Source organism: Oreochromis niloticus, linkage group LG7 (genome assembly GCF_001858045.2).
Source record: "Oreochromis niloticus isolate F11D_XX linkage group LG7, O_niloticus_UMD_NMBU, whole genome shotgun sequence".
In the NCBI taxonomy this organism is placed as follows: domain Eukaryota; kingdom Metazoa; phylum Chordata; class Actinopteri; order Cichliformes; family Cichlidae; genus Oreochromis; species Oreochromis niloticus.
Genome location: NC_031972.2, coordinates 23,678,890 through 23,697,755, shown reverse-complemented (window position 1 = coordinate 23,697,755; position 18,866 = coordinate 23,678,890).

The window sequence follows — 18,866 nt, the reverse complement described above, 5'->3', positions numbered from 1 at the left end:
GGAGCTTTCTGGTTTTTTTTTTTTGTTTTTGTTTTTTTTTTTTTTTTAAATATTTATTTCAATGCTCAGTTAATATTACTAATGTGTTTTAACATCTTAAACATTTCTGAATTTAAAAAATATATATATTTAGGAGCTGCACATCTGTGTTTTGTCAGAGTGATTCAAGGCGAGGTTAAAGGTCAGGGTTCAGGGTCACTACCTGCAGCCAGAGAGCGCTGCTGCTGCTTCCTCGTTTTCTCTCGGCTCACTTCCTGCCTCTGACCTGGACTGGAAGAAGACCAGAAGGGTAATTTTCAGAGATGCACGGTGAAGTGTGTTTATTGCTGCCGGCGCACGTGTTCATGACCTTGAGTGGAAGGAGGTGAGAAGCCTATTGAAAGTGGCCCACTGGTCTGTGGAACATGGAAGACTGTGCCAATGTACACACACGTGTGCTCACGTATCACTGGGATGTTGTCCAGGATCCAAGCTTCTCTGCAGTGTGCTGAGGGAGACCGGTTGAAGACAATTTACTGTAAGGGCTCAGAGTTTGTCTCAGCCCACATAGCTACTGTTTAAAATCTGTACTGGCAGTAGCAGTCGCAATTTGGTCCATTCCAAACATGAGACGAGTCTCTGACCTCTGCCATGTGGGTGACTTCAGTGGGGAAAATGGTAACATAAAATTTGACATCTTTCTCATACTCAGAAGCAGAGATGTGGCCCTGGGGTTTTTATGTATGATTAAAATCCACTTTTTTTATGGTGCAAAAACAAAGCGAGTTAACAAAGGATAGTTTTCTGCTGACGGTCTCTGAGAATATATATAAAAGTACACATGCTTGTTTTTGTTTATACTAGATGGAGCATTGATAGCCTTATTTCTTCTTTGCATGTTCTCAGCAATTTTCCCACAAGTTACATTTTATCCTACACACAACAATTTCAGCAGTGCACAGTAGGACCCTATTTCCAAAAACAATCATATTCTTTCTTTGTGTACAGAAACACTGAATGCAGTCATGTAAAAAATAAAAATCCCTTGCACACCCCCCACCAAAACATTTAATGATGGTTTTATACAAGCTAGCTTGTGATCTTTGTTGAACTGCCTATTGAAAAGGGTGAGATACTTTAAAGAAATGACACTTAACTGACATTATTTGGTCATTTTCAGAATGATCTGTTTTCTTGCTTATTGAGAACAGTTTTCCAGGGGGCTTGGAAAAAGTAAGTCAAATTCATAAGCTTAGAATCAAAGATTCTAGATTGGGGTTTCCTCCAGGCAAGCAGTGGCAGGCACTACAAGCTCTTACTTAAACTTCAGACATCTACAGTCTGCCTTCCCTTTTGACGTTGAAGTGTGTGATGCTATCATGCCAAAAGCTAGGCATCTTTTTCTAAACGATTCTAAATGTATGATCTTTCTAACATACATTTAGATTAAGATCTCCAATTATTTGCAATTAACAGTTTCCATGTACGAACTATCAAAGTCAGTTTTGCCATATAAACAGGATGAAATAGTTCCCCTTTGGCCAACAGTGTGCAAACGAGATGAATAAAGACTCAAATGTAAGGATATAAAAAAGATAAAGAATGCAAGAATTATTAAAGACTACATGCAGTATTGCAGGGAAAAGAAAATATAGGAGACTGGAACTTCAATAATGATGACTTGAGTGACTAAAAGTGTATTCAGAACTGGCTTAGCACATCATTTAATGCAAAAGGAAATCTTCAATATTTGTCATGATCTTATTCAAGCGCCTGGAGGAAACTCTTGTGATTGTTTCTGTGTAAGTACATGCATTAGGTGTTGCAGGAAAAGCGAAACTAGAGTTTCTAAATAATGTGCTTTGGACAGATGGATGTTAGAGTTTTGTCCGCAGTGACGTTAGACCAGCTCGATGCAGACCGTAGGCGATTTTTCAGGGGAAGAACCTCAAATCAACTACGAAGCATGGTGGTGAAAATGTTATGGTTTGGGGTCGCTTTGTTGCCTAACTGACTGGGCAGAGTGCATTTACAGATTTGACTATGAATTGTGCATCATATCAAAGAGTGCTGTTTGAAAGCTGAAGTTGAACCAGACAGGGACATTTCAACAGGGTAATTATCCAGATCGCATTAGGAAATCCACCAAGGAATGTCCCAAAAAGAAGAGTTGGCAGATCCACTGTGGAAAGGCCTAAGCAGAACCCAGATTGGCATTTTAGGGGAACATGGGAGGATTTGAAATGTCCACTAAACTCACAAACATCTTGGAGAATCTAACATGTTGATAGTTTCCTTGTGGATGAGTTCTGATACGCTGATACCTTTAACTGAAGGTCCCGTTTAAAGGCGGATCTGATATCTACTTGTCCAAATATTCTTAAAAAAGCTACAATTTTCCATAAGATGTTTTTACTTTATCAAATGACTGTATGCGCAAACATGACTGTGCGTGTCTCTGCGTTTCTATAGGGCGTCACTGACTTTAGCTGCAGAAATCCCCTTCGCGAGGTGTGGTCTGGCACTGCGGCTTGCACAGGAAACGTCTGACAGACCATCTTCTGACCTGGACGGCGGGACAAAGGGAGGAGGGAAGAAGGGATACAAAAAGGAAAGGAGGTGTAGATACAGGGAAACACGAAGGAGAAACAGGAGGTTGCAAGTGATAAATTAGGGATGGAGGGGAAGAGATAGGTGCAAGAGAGATGAGAGAAGAAAAAGAAATAAAAATCAGTTAAAGGGAGGCAAGAAATTAAGGGAAACATGAAGTGGGAGGAAAAAAAGGGAGATCCAGAAAGGGCAAGGTGGCAAACGACTTGAAAACAGACAGACGGAGCAGGGGCTTGGAGGTTGTTCGGTGGCTGACGGTGAGGCCCCAGGGCTCGTGGCAGGCCTGTCTACATGCGACTTGCAGGAAGCAGAGGGTCATCGTTGTTTGACACAGCACCGCCACAGGAAACGGGCTCTGGCACAGGAAAGAAATACAATACAGGGCTTTCATAAAGCTACAGCCCGCCTGGGAGCTCAGTGTGCTAAAATACTCAAACAACCTGGCTTGTTCAGAAGACATGACTGTCACTGTATTCCTGCTGTCGAGTGTCAGGTTTAACACGCAAGATGGATATATGAAAAAGGACGAGGACGTTTTCAAACAGGCCAACATCTATTTTCTGCAAAAAAACCAATAAGATAACAAATGTATAAAGACTGATAAGTCAAGAGATATGTGAATTATTTTCCAAAAATTTAATTTCCTTTCTCTGTGGTACATTAGCAAGTTGCAAACCTTTGCGTCAGTAACCCTCCAAAGTACTTATCTTGCTTGATACATCTGCTACATCAGTGCCGTTAAGAGCCCCCAACATGTGGGTGCACTTCACTGGACAAACTGAAATGTAGGTGTGTTTGATTTGTTTATGTTGGTGCACCTTTCTTGCTATTTGGCCCTGTGATCTTTTAGACGGTACATGTTGTCGAGTGCTGCTTTCATGTGTCCTCTTATCCCCCTCGTACTGCACAGGGGGCTTTGAACTAGCATGCAGGTTGCAGTATAAAACACCCACCCACCAGGTCACAAGTACCACCACCACATTCACAACCACAACTCGGGGGGATTACTAATCTGAGAGCATCAAAGGGGTAAATTTCCCGGGAAACACGCACATACATGCACTTGCAGACATTGTTATTTTTAATAACTGTGTTTTCTGAGAGGAGCTATGCAGGCAGCTTTACATGAGAATAAGATCTTAGTACCGGTAAGTGAGGGCTGTTGGGTTTGTTTCTGCAACCTTCAAGTCTTTAAGGGCCATCAAGGGTGAAGATTTCAGCTGCAAAATAATTCATTTGTTTTGAGGTGAAAAAGGATTTTCCCCCTTCCAGATTTCTTATTTTCGGTCATATTTGTTATGCTTCAGATCATCACACAAATTTTAATATTTGTTGCATAAATACAAATACAAAACACAGTTCTTAAATGATGATTTTATTTATTAAAAGGAAATAAACCTACCTGGCTCAACTTGTGAACAAGTCTTTGCCTCCTAAACCAAATCACTGGTCGTGCCACCTTTGGCAGCAAGAACTGCAATTAAGCATTTGTGATAACTGGCAATGCGTCTTTTACATGGCTGAGCAGGAATTTTGGTCCACTCTTCTTTGCAGAACTGTCTTAATTAACCCGAGTGAACTTGAGCTTCATGTACAAACTGATGTCCAGACATTCTCCTTCAGGATTTTTTTGGAGAGAGCAGAATTCATGCGTCCATCAACTACGTCAAGTCGTCCAGGTCCTGTAGCAGCGAAGCAGCCCCAGCTCGTCAAACTACCACCACCATGTTTGACTGTTCTTTTTATTGAATGCTGTGTAATTTTACTCCAGAGGTAACAGGACTCAAAAATTCCAAGAAGTTTAACTTTGGTCTCATGAGTGCACAGAATACTTTGCCAAAGGTCTTTGGGATCTTCAGAATGTTTTTTTTCCTTTGTTTTTTTGACAAATATGTGCAATATCGGCAATGTTTTTCACCTTGGAGCTGTGCTGTGGATGCCGTTTTAGTCTCATTCTTATTGTTGAATCATGAACTCTGACTGAAACTTAGGTAAGTGGTGTATTTAGTTGTTTTTCAGGGTTTTTTTTTAACCTTCTAGACGAGTCGTTGATGCTCTCCCGGAGTAATTTTCGTAGGCCGGTCACTGCTGGGTTCACCACTGTTCCAAGTTCTTCTTCGTTTGTAAATAATGACTCTCATGGTGGTTCACTGAGTGTCAAAGTCTTAGAAATGACTTTGTACTGCAAACCTTTCCCGACTGATAGATGTCAATGACTTTGTCACACAGGGCCAAGTAGGTTTGGAAATCTTTTATCTTTTAAATAAATAAAGTCATCATTTAAAAACTGCATTTTGTAATTACCTGGGTTTTTGCTTTCTTAAAATTCTTTGACACAGCTTCCAGCAATAAACGTAAACATACATTTAGATTATATTCCATATTTCACATACATCAGTGATAAAAAAGGATACAGGATGGACATAGCTTATTTTTCTGAAAAGTGAAGTCGGTGGGAAAGTTGCATTAAGCCTATTAGCGAATGAGATGTGGTTACTAGGGGTTGCCAGCATTGCACTGCAATATTTTACATATCAATATTTTATTAACATAGGGACACCTAACCCTAACCCTAAACTGGAAATACAACGTTTTTAATACTGGATTAATAAAATTAATTACCTTTTAACTCTACCAGTAGATGCTATTAAGTTTTTCTAGTGAGTGCAGCAGAGGTGACGTGAGGTCAGTGTATGGAAGGAAGAAAGATGGAGGCTTTGGAGAAAGAAATTTGAAAAAAGTGCTGTCCAGGTTTAAATCACAAACCTGTGGGACAAATGAGATGGACATGTTGCGTGGGATTTGCAAGAAGTGTCATATGAAAGTAACCTTTACACTAAAAAAATGAAGGTTTATCTCGCGTCCTACCATCCTAAGCTAACGTTAGCCAGTCACAGCAAAGCTAACGTTAAATCAACCGAGAAACCAACCAACTTAGCTTGACAAAGCTACCTTACAATTGAGTGAAAATAACAATCCATCAACTGCATTTAGGCAAATTTAATAAAATGTTGTGGAAAATACTTTTTTTCCCACTGGAACAATCGAATGCAGGTATGTGACAGCTGCACGAGCACAACCGTACCCGAGCTAACGTAAACCTGAGCAAAGCCTGAGCACAGCAGGAAGAGCTGCGTTAAATTGTGACATGTGAACAGACTGTTCGTTCATTTCTCACAGAAAACTAGAGACTAAATACTTTTAATAGTATCATACCCCACACATTTTTGCTGCCACTTAAGTTAAACTCTGAACAGTTGAACAGTTCACTTTCTCAGGTTTACCACAGGTTTCAGTAACAGTGTTGGTCACTGTGTGTGTGTTTGATAATCCCATTTTGAAGAAATAAAAATTACTGAAGTGAGACGAACAGAACAAAGTTTACATAATTTTCACCTGAAAAGGGTAATACATTGCAATATGTCACAATCATGTAGACACCATGCAAAAACCAAGCCGCTCCAGAATTTTAGTTTTGTATATTAAAATTTTCCTCTAAGTAGACTCTAAATAGAAGCCACATTTCTGTCTTTATTTTCTATGAATGTTTAATGTGAAGATATCAGGTGTCTATTCCACAAATAATTGTGGTTTAGTGACTATTATGTATAATAGATAGTCACTTGTAGCACATTCATAAACGATTACGCTCTGATAAAATCTCCACAAGGCTTTCAAGAAACTGACACTTCATCACAGTCCACACCGTGTTATCGCCACAGTCTAAAGATGGAAAAGTCTGCAGGATCACCAAAGGTGACTGTCCAGATTCCACCTGTAGGAGTTTGTGGCTGTGCTAAGCACGGTGGTTTTACCCTCATATTGTTGTGCTGGATGAGGATTTAGGGAAAAATAGTGCAGTGGTTAATTGCAGTTTATTCATCAAAAACTGTTCAGTAAACTACATTATTCAGACATACTTTTGAGAAATATTTGCAGACAGTGACCTAAAGACATTGGAAATAATTGTCATTGCTTTGCTGTTTTTGTGCACAGTCCTCATCTTTCACATGCTTCATCACATATGTCGTTACAATACTCTGCATTAAATTGCTATAGTATTGTACTGTGAGTTAAGTATCATCATAAGGTGATTCCCACCTCTGTTGCTTTCACAGACCCCACCTGGCTCGATTTCAGTGAACCAATATGGTGATAAATGCTCAGCTCAAAGCTCTTAGAGGTGATGTCATAGAAGCTTCATTCATCTGTTATACATTTTATGGGATTACATAGTTTTAGCACATACAGCATAGTGAACTTCATGCCATGTGTAGATGATAGTTAAACATAAGTGAACCCATGCAACATTATTCTGTGGAAGAAGAGAGCAGTCTTTTGTTTAGTCCAGCCATAACTTTCCATGTCGTATTTACAGGTGGATGTTGATGAATTTGGAAGTGTGTATCGACTAATTAGTTTGCTAAATTGTCCACTTCTTGTCCTACGTCAACTTTTAATGGGCTTGTCACATTATCTTCATGCACTCTTTGATATGACACAGACCTCTGCTCTCGAGGTGGAACGGACTGATACATCAAACTTAGGAGAACTGCAGATTTCAAAACATTACACATAATCATCACATAATCAGTTAAAGTAAAAACATTCATGGGAGAAGCTTTAAATAGCATCTGATTAATCTTTATTTCTGTAGGATAGATGGATACATGATCATTGCCCCCTGCTTCACACAGCAGTCACCATTAAGTGCCATGCTTAAGGGAAATTTAACAGACTGCAGTTAAAAATGAGCGTAGGTCCTCGCAGTTCAAACCTGTGCGGTGACGGGACGATGACCATGACTTGTGTTTTGCATTCCAGCGCGACACGCTTCGCAGCAGCTCTTTCACACTGCAGTTTTGCCTCTGAATGCCACGCTTAAGATAACATTTAGCAGATTTTTAAGGTTTCACTCGAGATGTTAGTCAGTCGGAGACAAGACGGAGCAGGACAGCCTGCGCTTCACAGCACGCTAATGAAACTCAGTCACACACATCTGAACACATTTGAACGAATACACTGAAAAAAGAAAGAAAGAAGCACGCATGCGTGCACATTAACAGTAGCAGCAAAAAAACGTCCCAATGTTTCTGCCTTACGATTAAATCTTCAGGACACAGCTGACTTTTTCGTCTTTGAGGATTTATGGTAATTACAAAGGACAAGGTTCTTTCTCCAAGCAGGATTTAAATGACTGCCAAAAACGAAGAGGGATTTTCTGAAGGCTCAAATAACTCTCGAGTCTGTTTATTCGTCGTGTTTAAAAATAAAACTCCAACCATTTCTTTTGGCTTCGTGTTTACTCTGTGGTATCTGAGCAAATGGACTAATGTGAACTATGTGATGAAATGAGATGTCAAAATGACAGCCCAGCCTGTTGTCACACAGCTTAACACTCAAGAAGCTGTGGTCGGGGAGCCATACATAACTGTTTATTTTTCTGCAGGTGTGTGTGTGTGTGTTCATACGTGCATGCATGGGTGTGTTTGTGTATATGTAAGTGCATGATGGATATAAAGTGCTAGCAGCCTCATGTGTTTGGGTGTTTGTGCATTTGTACATGTATGTGCTGTTGGTCATAAATGTGTGTGTGTGTGTGTGTGTTGCTGCAGCTCCTTCTGGGCTGGCTTGTGTTTATCTTGGCCCGATCCCAGACCTTCATCACTTCTCTGCTGATAGCTCCATTCCTCCATCCCTCTGTCCCTCCGGCTATTTACAAGTCTACCGCAGACTGCTTTTCCCTGCGTGCCAACATCCAATCCTTTTTATACCCTCTCCTCTCCTCTCCATGCTGTCGTCATTTGCTCTGTCTCATATTTTTTTGTGTCCCAACGTCTGTCTGAAAAGAAGGAAGAAAAAAAAAACCCCCTTCTCTTCTCTCGCTGTCAGCCAAAATAGATCGAATGATGGCCAAGTGTGTGTCCATCTCCACCCTTTCCTCATTCTTTCCTTTGTGTTATTGGTTGTTCGTGTTTTGATTTGTGTTGCGCTGGAGCACAGTTTTATGAATAAAAGTGACGACAGTGCGATGAAAGTGTGACAGCTCTCCAAATGAAACTCAAACAGACTTCAGCTGTGATTAATTCAGTCGGTTACACCTGTGCTCTTCCGACTGTCATGTCAGAATCTCTTGGGTGAAATGGACAGTTTTTAACGGACTGTATTAAAATTAAATCTCACGGAGTCCTTAAATCTGCCCCTGATGAGAATCACTGTTTGTAGTTTTCTGTAGTATGTTTTACTTTGAGGTAAGCTGGGAGTTGTAGTCTGATTTGTGAACTCTTTAGGCGTTAAAAGGAGTTGTGGGACACTCACGTTTTACTGCGAGAAGGTTGTATTTTGATGTAACACATCCTTTCACTGAAGTGACCTAATGTCGTGACTAAAACAAATATGAGGCAATATTTTAACATGTGGCACGCTTACATAAAAAGTCTACACAAAGACTGAAGCTGAAGCAAATTTGTGCTGGATGACCAAATATTTCAGCTCCGGTGACAAATTTACTTGACGCCTTGTCGTGAAAGTGTGTAAACTGAGAGCTTCACGTGGACTGTGGGTTCTCCTGACAGCGTATCAATAAGACATAGAAAACAAGCCAATTATGTTGTTGTTTGTGGACAGCTAGTGTGATATTATTAAACAACAAAAACAGGTGAGGGCATAGAGACAAGTTTGAAAACCATAATCCTGATAAGATCTGAAAAGGCTGCTGTTGCTAAATTCTGGTTGTTGCTCTTTGGAAGGAAGTAGTTTTGCTATTTGCTGGTGTGAAAGTTTCTGGGTGGTGAAATGGGTGTTGCAAGTATGCAACATAAATCTTTGAATGTTTGTTTTCATGTGGTATTTGGTTGGGTTCAGTCAGCAGAAATAGATGATTTAGTTTTACCCACTAAAACTAAACGTGGTTAGGTGGAGGTAAAAAATATATAAAAGAATGTAAAGATAGCTTGGTTATGTTTATGGGTCCGAATTGCTTGGTTAGTTTTTGGAAAAGATCACGGTTTGGGTTAAAAAGTATATTTTCAACCTGAGATTTTGCATGCACTTCTATTTACAGCCACTAGAGGTCTCCTACATTATCTATGTCTGTTTATCACTGCAGTTAATAACAGCCTGCTGAGTCAGCTAGGAGGTAGTGCCGCGCAACTACTGCTGGTATGTATGCGATTGGCGACAACTGATACTGACCATTGCATTTGAATGGAGTGGTTCCTCACTTTCTTTCAAATCTTGGTATGACTACAGTAATACCCACCAACCAAACATGACCCAAAACCACCTCGGAGGCGCTTTGCCCTTGTCAGCTCTTATTGACTGCTTGCTGACAGCACCACGGCATCAAAGGGACTTTTACTGAAACTCATACACACACAGTTATGATCTTGCTAGTAGGCAAAGCTGTCTCATTCCCATGGATTTCCCTGGGAAGTCGCCCTAATTCTGTTGTGCTTGCGGTTTCTGCAAGGTATACTGCAGCATTCCTCTGCCGTGTGTTCATCTAAACAGAGCTAGTTAAAAAAGACGCGCAGCGGCTCGGGCTACACAGTTGTGGCAGGGCTCCTGTGGGTGGTTCCTATCTGACAGAGGGCTCAGAAAGTCTTGGGTTTCCTACGCATGTCAAGATAGGTTAGCTGTTCCCAGTGTCGGTCCACTCTGAGGCCCCGGTGGGCTATCAGTCACAGTGGGTCCTCCCTTCTCTCTTTCCCCGCATCCACGCCCTCCTCCCACACACCACCTCGCCTGCTCTGACGCACAGGCAGTCCTCTGGCTGTCATTCTAAGTTTACTTGTCACTTTTCGATGTCTCTTCGCCCTTACGCTCCCCTCTGTCTCAGTCTTTGTTTTCCACTAAGATCACAATGTGTCAAAATACAGTCTTGACACATCATCTTCACTTTGCACTTGCATTAAAGCAGACTCCTGCTGTGATCTAACACTCTGCACTTTGCTGTCGGGTAGATTTCGAAGACACTAATTCATGTTTTGTTTTCCCAGAAACATCATCTTTGCATATTGTGCAGCCCAAGCAGTTTTTGAGAGGAGTTTATCTGGTTAATTGAGTTGAAATTTCTCCAAGCACAGAGATAAAAGCTAAAAACTAAACACCAGCTTTATTCACCGTCTTCTCTGCGGTGTCATCTTATTTGAGACATCACCAGGAAGCGAAAGGAGACAGCCCAGTCCTGCTATCCCACCTGTCCGCGCATCAACTCATAAATAATCACACCACTTCCAGGTTTTCCTAGCTCGTTAGCATCCCGTGCTACACAAGCTTACAACACTGTTGCTTAATTGTGAATGCAGGCAGTTTGTGAGTCAAAACTAAAATAACTTTATGCAAAGGAAAAATAAACTGACAGGGATTTTTCCTGAGAGGAAACCTTTAGTTTACTATATGACATGTTTCTTAATAGTGCTAAAGTGTTCAGTGTTCTTTAAATAAACAATGTGGAGTTTTGCATAGTGGGGCATGAAAGAATGCAGGAGTCTCACTGCCCCCTCGCACACATGTCAGCAATTTGGCTGCCTTGTGTATTTTGGATGTTGAAAAAAAAAAGGAACATTTCAAAGTAAACGAAAGAAGGAAAGTCTTATCCGCCTGGCAGCTGCGCTCCGGACCAAATTGCTTTCAGCTGATGCGCTGCAGCTCAAACTTGCTTGGGTAATGTCAAGTGATGCATTGCAATACTGAGAAAACAACACAGACAAAAAATAAATAAGGAAAAAGAAACGCTGGAAAGTTCCACTGCTTATTCAGGCAGAGCCCAGAAACGCCCAACATGCAGACACGCTTGTGAACAATTTTGTTTTCCGTGTTTAATTTTTTCCTTGTTAAAAAAAAAATTAATTAATTTGTATTTAGTGATCTCGAGTAGAAACATTAGAAGTGCTGCCCTTACCCAGTGCAAATAGAAGGATATAAATACATATCTGAACAAGAGCGGGGGCACAGTTTTTCTTTGTCAGTGAACAATGACAAAGAAATCAAATATCAACTTTTGCACATGAAAACTACATTCAGAAATTAAATATAGTTTAAAATAACCACAAGAATAAAATCAACGGATCAAGTTTTGCATTCGCCTCAAACACACATTGCAGAACTGGACATGATGATGATGATAATGTAATCGACCTCAAATGCAGCACATTGTGTAACTCCATGCTGGCATCTCTACCTGCTCGACAAACAAAGACTAGATTCCAGCACAAACTAACAAACGGGCAAACAAATTAAAGGGAGAATTAAGCATCATGCAAGATGTGCTCTTTCTGCACGCTGGCATGTTTTGCAAAGATGCACAAATATTACATCTTCCAGCACATCAATAAAACCCTCAAATCAAAAATGCACTGAAAATACACATTGGATTTCGATATTTTACTCCCAAACGAAAACAAACACACAGAGACACACAGAGAATAAATCAAATGATATTTTGGAGATTTTAAAGCTAACAGCTGGAGATCATTGAATTTTCCATGTTAGGGGTCATTTGTAGTGCAAGCTCGATTGTTTTTGGCAGTTTACCCCATCTGTGAATTGAAGACTTTATTTTCTATATTTTATGGAAGTGTAACGTTTTTGTTTTATTTTTCTGAGTAAAAGTTAAAATTCCAGTTTAGTGTACTTTTGGATACATTTATCAGTTTGCCTTTGATGACGTGTAGGAGGAATGATTTATTTTAAAAAAATGTTTGATAGTAACAGTAAATATTACCCACTGTTTAAAGACAATGTTAAAGAGCAAATTCATTCATTTATGCACAACTTTATCTTTTTAAAAAAAAAACCTTATGTAAAATTCTAAGTGCTACACTTACTGTTTCACTGTTGTATTCATAATTACAGTGAATCACACATGTCTGGGTATTTATTTATCATACATAATAAATACTACTTAATAATTATGTATTTATTTGCATTCATGTATAAATAGAACTGAAATATTTTTAGATATGAAATCAGTATTTTTAATGTATTTGCACATTTTTGCACTTTGATAACATGTTTACACTTATCACAGTTATATTTTGTCTTTACCATCTTATTCAGGGAAAATAGGGTTTCAGATTTTTTAGTAGTGTTTTAAGCAATTAGATTTTTTTTATTTTAAAGTGGAAAAATCACGTATGTAGAGAAGAACAGGGACTGATGGGAAAGACTGAGTTGCTTACAAACAGCTTGACCTAGAGACACTGACATTATCCATTCAGTAACAAATACCACTGTGGGTGTGGAGCTTGACTCTCTGATGGCAGGGCCAGAAAGAAAGAAATCTAGTCCAAGTCAGGAACAGCACTGGGAATCCTCCCCACACCCTCTCCATGGTGTGTTGGACAGTTAGAGGAGCACGATCAGCAACCACAGGAAATTATTCCTAATACCTGTGACCATCAAATTTTACAACTCCCTATAACACCTGGACTATTTAGACTTGCCACAGCTTGTATATGTTGTACACAGTATTTTTTTTGTATTGTTGGCTTTTCATTATTATGTTATATATATATGCGCTATTTTGTTCTTTTTTATCTTTCATTCTTTGTTTTAACATGTTAAATTGCACCTTGAATGGGGCACCTTAAACACATTTTTATATATAAGGTTTATAATTTTCCAGCTTCGTATTTTTAATCTTTGATTTTATAATTGATCGTCTGTAACCAAGCAACCCAAAAATCCAGACTTTTTTTCCCTGTCTGTCTGTCAGCGGAAACAACTTTGGATTTTTACCATTTTTAATTTGTAACATGAAAGACATGAAACATTGACACTATCCGTGGATATCTGGTTCATCTCAGCACTCTAGCCCTGACAAAATATTTCCCCCATTGAGAGTCACCACCCAAACACATCCTTGACTCTTTGTGCAAATAACAAATCACTTAAAAAAAGTGGGGGGGGGGGTTTGGAAACCTTGGTCCTAGTAAACCAAACCAAGCAGATCGGTCTGAGCTATGTTGTGTGACAAGAACACAGCAGGTTCACTTGCTCTCTCACAGCCCCGGCTCTGTTTACATTCTCCTGGAACGGGGATCTGGAAGTGTTTGGCTCGGCTCTGCACTCACTGGGAACTATCAGACAATTCACATTTTAAACTATTTTGATATCAGCTCTGTAGAGAGTTGCTGTTTCCCTGAGAACACGACCTGCCTCTGGGCTCTGGGGCCTGCTACACCGCCAGAAGAATAAACAGTAAGACCGAGAGCGAGAGAGGAGGGCGGGGAAAAAACAGAGAGGCTGATGGGAAGAGAGAGAGTGCGCACTGTGGATATATTTCTATAGAAAAAAACCCAAATATTAAAAAAATATAATCTTGTGGATGGAGACAACAAAGAACTCAGTTGTGAGAATGAGTCTAGTGTGAATACAACATGCAGATATTGCTGACTTATTAAAAAAAACACAGAATTAGCTTTATAGAAGTTTTCTGTTGAGTAGCCGGTTCTTATGTTGAGGTTAAAGGTGATGGAGTAAGAGGGGAAACCTTCAGCCTGTGTTAATTAGGTAAGTAGTTGTGCTTTAGCCTGCACATACATCGCCCAAAGCAGTTTGTGGATATGTTTATGTGCACCTATAGCAGGGGGAAAAAATAACAGAGGGCAGTCACCACCATCACCAGTGAAAAAAAGTATCTCAGGATAAATCATGTCAACGGATGGGGCACTGTAATGTGTAATGTGTGGTTACACTGAATGAAATGTAATGAGTTCTTCTAAAAGTGTGACTGAATAAAACTGGAAACATCTGGGACAATGTAAAGCTAGCAGACTATAAAAGAATAATATGAAAATGTTACATAACTCTCTGAGGTCTAGGTCATATGCCCAACACAGCCCCATGTATAGGGCTAAACCAAAATCTCTGCTGGAAAAAAATGGACTAGCTTTTAAACTGTGGCAGAGGTTCTTTGTTCCCTGACTACCAAAACTTTAGGGAACAATTTCAAAAAAGCAATAATTGTCGGATAGGTTTAAGCCTAAGGACATACTACTGGCACTTTATTTAAATATTTCCATTTCCTGCCAATACAGAGTATACTTTTATTCCATTATTATTCCATATTTGACATTTCTGAGAGAACTATTATGTATTTTATTCCACTTGACAGCTGGAGGTTCTAAATCCTTTGAAGATTAAGTTTTATAAATCTTATAATAGCCACACATTAAAAAATGTAAATTAAATAACCTGCAGTGGTGAACCTATTTTAAACTATATCATTTACATTTAAAATGTTCAATACGTTTATATAATAAAATGCAGACATAAGAGCGTTGGCACAGAATAAACCATGGTTTTTAAAAGTAAAGAGTATATAAGTTTACTTAGACCAGCTACAGGATTAAGGATGTGGATTTATAACACAGATTCCATCATATATATCTCATCTGGTGCTTTTCTGCCTAATAAGTAAAGCCCCTTTTCATGCATTTAATACGTGATGATGACATTAAGCTGTTTCTTAAACTGTTTAGTACTATGTTCTTTGATTGTATGGTGCTGGTACAACCTTATTGTGCCAGAGGCTTCTTCCTGTTAAAAGGAAGTTTTGCCTTCCCACCGACTGTTGTTTTTTTTAATAACATAGGATCTTTACCTTGCAATGTTAAGCAGCTTATGAACTGAACTAAAAAATAACATGACATAACTCAATGATATAATAGTTATTAATAATGATCAATATAATAATGATAACTTTGAGGCACTGAACATTTTTATAGTCTTTATTACGCTAATGACATGGATTTACTTAAAACACAGAAATGCTTTAAATATACTTGAGTGAAACAATAGGTAGGTAACTATTATATCTGTCATTGTCTGACAGTTTCAGGAACAAATTAACTTGCTTATTCCTGTGCAGCTGTGTTTTGTTGTCCCAGATGTTGAGGCATTCTCCCCCTTACAACACTGCATAATTTAAAAAATGAATAACGAACCAGAAATCCAGGCAGGAACTGTCTGCGTCGAAGTGCCTGTGTTTCCTTAAACGCTATTAAAGCTGACACACACATTGCTAATTGTAAGTCAGCAGTGTGGCTCATATGTGTCACTTGTTTCCTTTGAAACTGTGATTTACAGTGTTTGCTGTAATTTCATGTGACAGACTGAACAAAAAACAAATGCCACAAGCTGTTTTATAAAGTGTTTGTGTTGCTTTCTTTGCCTTTTGTCTTTCCCATTTCAGCACTTCAGAATAAGTAGGCCTACTTAAAACAACCTTCGAACCAATCAGCAACCCCAACTTCTCCCCTTCAGGTTTGAATGACCTATTAGCCAAATGTGTTTATTCAGTGTTTAGTCACTATTACCCTCGGTATGATCCCTGCACTAAAGGGCTAATGGCTGAAAATTTCCCCCCAGCCTGACTTCAACGTAAAATAATTGATCGCATGTGAGCGCAACTGGCACGCGTTCCCTCTTGTTTTCCTAAAGAGGTGATATCATGCGGTCGGGCTGCTTGTTCGTCACCAAGATAGTGTGATTGCTTCCGGTACTGCAGAAAGAAAGATGGGAGATGGATGAGAGGGCAATGTGGTTCTCAGTGAGGATTTACTGCTGCAGTAAATCACGCATCAAATTATTTGGTGTTATCGTTTAAAGGCCGGCAAGCACACAAAAAAAGCCCCTTTGGAGCAAAGCCAAAGTCAGAACATGATTTGTTTTGCAAGCTGTGTTTTAAATGCTCCGTCATTACATCGGCAGGAAATTGTCCTTCATCAAAAAACAAACTTAGCAGCTGAGTTTGTAGTTTTTATCTTCTGAAGATAAAATTTCAGCTGCAAGGATTTATTGTTGGGTTTTTTTCTGAAACTTAATGTCAGATAAAGAGTTAGCCAGTCAGATCTTCCCTTTTTAAAGGTAATTATTAAAATTTTTGTTTTAGCCTAGGTTATCTATTTATTTATTTCTGTCCCCATTCAGCCAGATATTCCTTCAGTGGTTCTTCTGGTTATATCCCCTGGTTAACATCTGGCCTATCCTTTATCAGTAGGGATTATAGTGATGCAATTATAAAGTAGACTTACTTTGCACTTTTAGTGAAGTTAGAAGTTATAAATGTGTGTGTTTTGTGGTAAACCCCAGATATCGTGTAGATATGTATGTGTTTGTATTTGCGATTATTTATTGTGTACATCCCATGTAGTACAACCCAAAGTGTGGCTGTGTCCACAAAGTGAAGGGACATGTGTGTCAGTGTGCCTTGGCTGCCAGTTTGTGTTTGTCTGTATGCTGGTGTGTGTGTGTGTGTGTGTCCTGTATGTTACATTTACCTAAACTGCTGCTCTCTCGTTTTCCTGCTTCATTTTGACAAATTTGCGTTTCCAGGAAGTCTCTGAGGTCAGTGCAGCATCTGTTGCTACTTAGGTCCATGATGCAGTCGTGAGCACTGGCGTGCACACACACAGACACTCATGCACGCACACACACACAACACACACATACGTGATGCAGGACCTGCCCTGTATGGGTTACTGAGGAGCTGAGAGCCAATCAGACATAAAGGCGTGTTTAAAGTTCCTAAAGTGACGTTAAAGAAAAGTCCATGACTAGACGTTCAGGTAAGATGCGATGTGATGTGTGCTAAACCTTTAGAAAATAATTTAAGCATTATGGCCTTTAAAATAATAGATGTGTCTAATGCTTATTGCATGTAATATTTAAAATGATGTAATGTGAGTGTCGTGGCACATGGCTGCACTCTGAGAGTGGTTTAGCTTTTCTTCCCCCTGTTGCCAAGTGCTTGCTCATAGTGGATCATTGAATTTATTTATATTTTGGTTAATACTGTGCAGTCTTTACCTTACAAAACGATAAAAGCTGTTTGACTTTATGCTCCTCTGCATTTGTGTGTTTCTTCTTTTGATATTAGATCACTGATATGCAGACAGTAGTGCTTTTCTCTGACTTCACCGAGCAAACACTACAGCCTGATAGTTACACCGACCACATTGGTCTGTCCTTGGCTGCCCACCGCATTAGCTCTTCACCTTCGACTGTTTAACTCTGTCAGTTTTCATTCCCTTTCATTCACGTCTCTTTGCCCCAAACCATATTCATGCCCAAACAAGGCCTGATCCCATCAAAAATGAAGCTTCAGCATACATCAGTGAAAACCCTCTGATATTTCAGCAATGCCACAGCAGTAGAAGTGCATAAGAAGATTATGCCAATTTTGCTTCCATGGTTTCTGGAACGAGATCGAGAAGACACTGGGTAGTAAGATGAGAGAAGCCAGACGTGTAGAAAAACTCTGCAAGTTTCTTTTCTTGGTTTGGGCTGAAGCCACAAGAACTGGGCTTCACAGCCAAGTCTCTGAGCCGAACCGAGGTAACCTCAGTGGGTTAAACAGAACCCAGAACTGCAGATTGCAGACCTCTGTCTCTCTTTGTACAGGGGCCGGGATACCAGCTGAACCTCAAGTTTGTTTTTAGAATTTGTGCAATGAAGAGAGGTACAGATTAAAATACACATATTTAAATAGATTGTAGTAATAGATCACACGACTAAAGTTAATGCACAACAGACAGCATTCAGTGCCTTTCTGTAAGCACCATCTTTAGGTTTTCAACATATGCTTTGGAGGCTGCACAGAAAAAAATGCATCAGATAGCAACTTTGATGACATTTTCAATGAAACATTATTTCTTTTTCATGTTCAAATCGTGCAAAAGAAGTCTCCGGGGGCTCCTACTGGATATTGAACCGATAGACTGAGTGATTAGAATTGATCGTTCTCTTTCTTTAAGAAATGCCATTGTTTAATTTTGTGAAATTGGTCATTTATTTTCTTGTTGGGCATTAGAAGAGAAGAAATCACTTTCATGTTTTATGCTAGATGTTGTTTTAAGAGCTTGGACCCACGCTCACTATAAAACTATAGAAGTAGTTGTTGTTTTTGGGGTAGGATTACGTGTTGGACTATCACTTCCACAGGGGGAGGACGTCTCATTTACTATTTTTTTGTGTGCTGATTGAAAAATTAGACATTGTAGCAGTGATGAGGGGGGCAGGCAGTGCAGCAGGGCAAGGTTGCCACGGCAACTTCATCTGATCATGTAATTATTTGAAAAAAATGCATCGCTTCCCAAGTCTTCAAATGACACACAGGTTGCTGTGTCCATACATTGGGGTTGGAGTTAGACTGTAAAGGAAAGATAGAAGTAACCACCATGTAGTAGCAGCCGCGTGTGAATGTCGGTCTTCAGCAGAGGGAACTAACAAGTTCTGCTTTGCTAGATGATGTCATCTGGTTGTTAGGT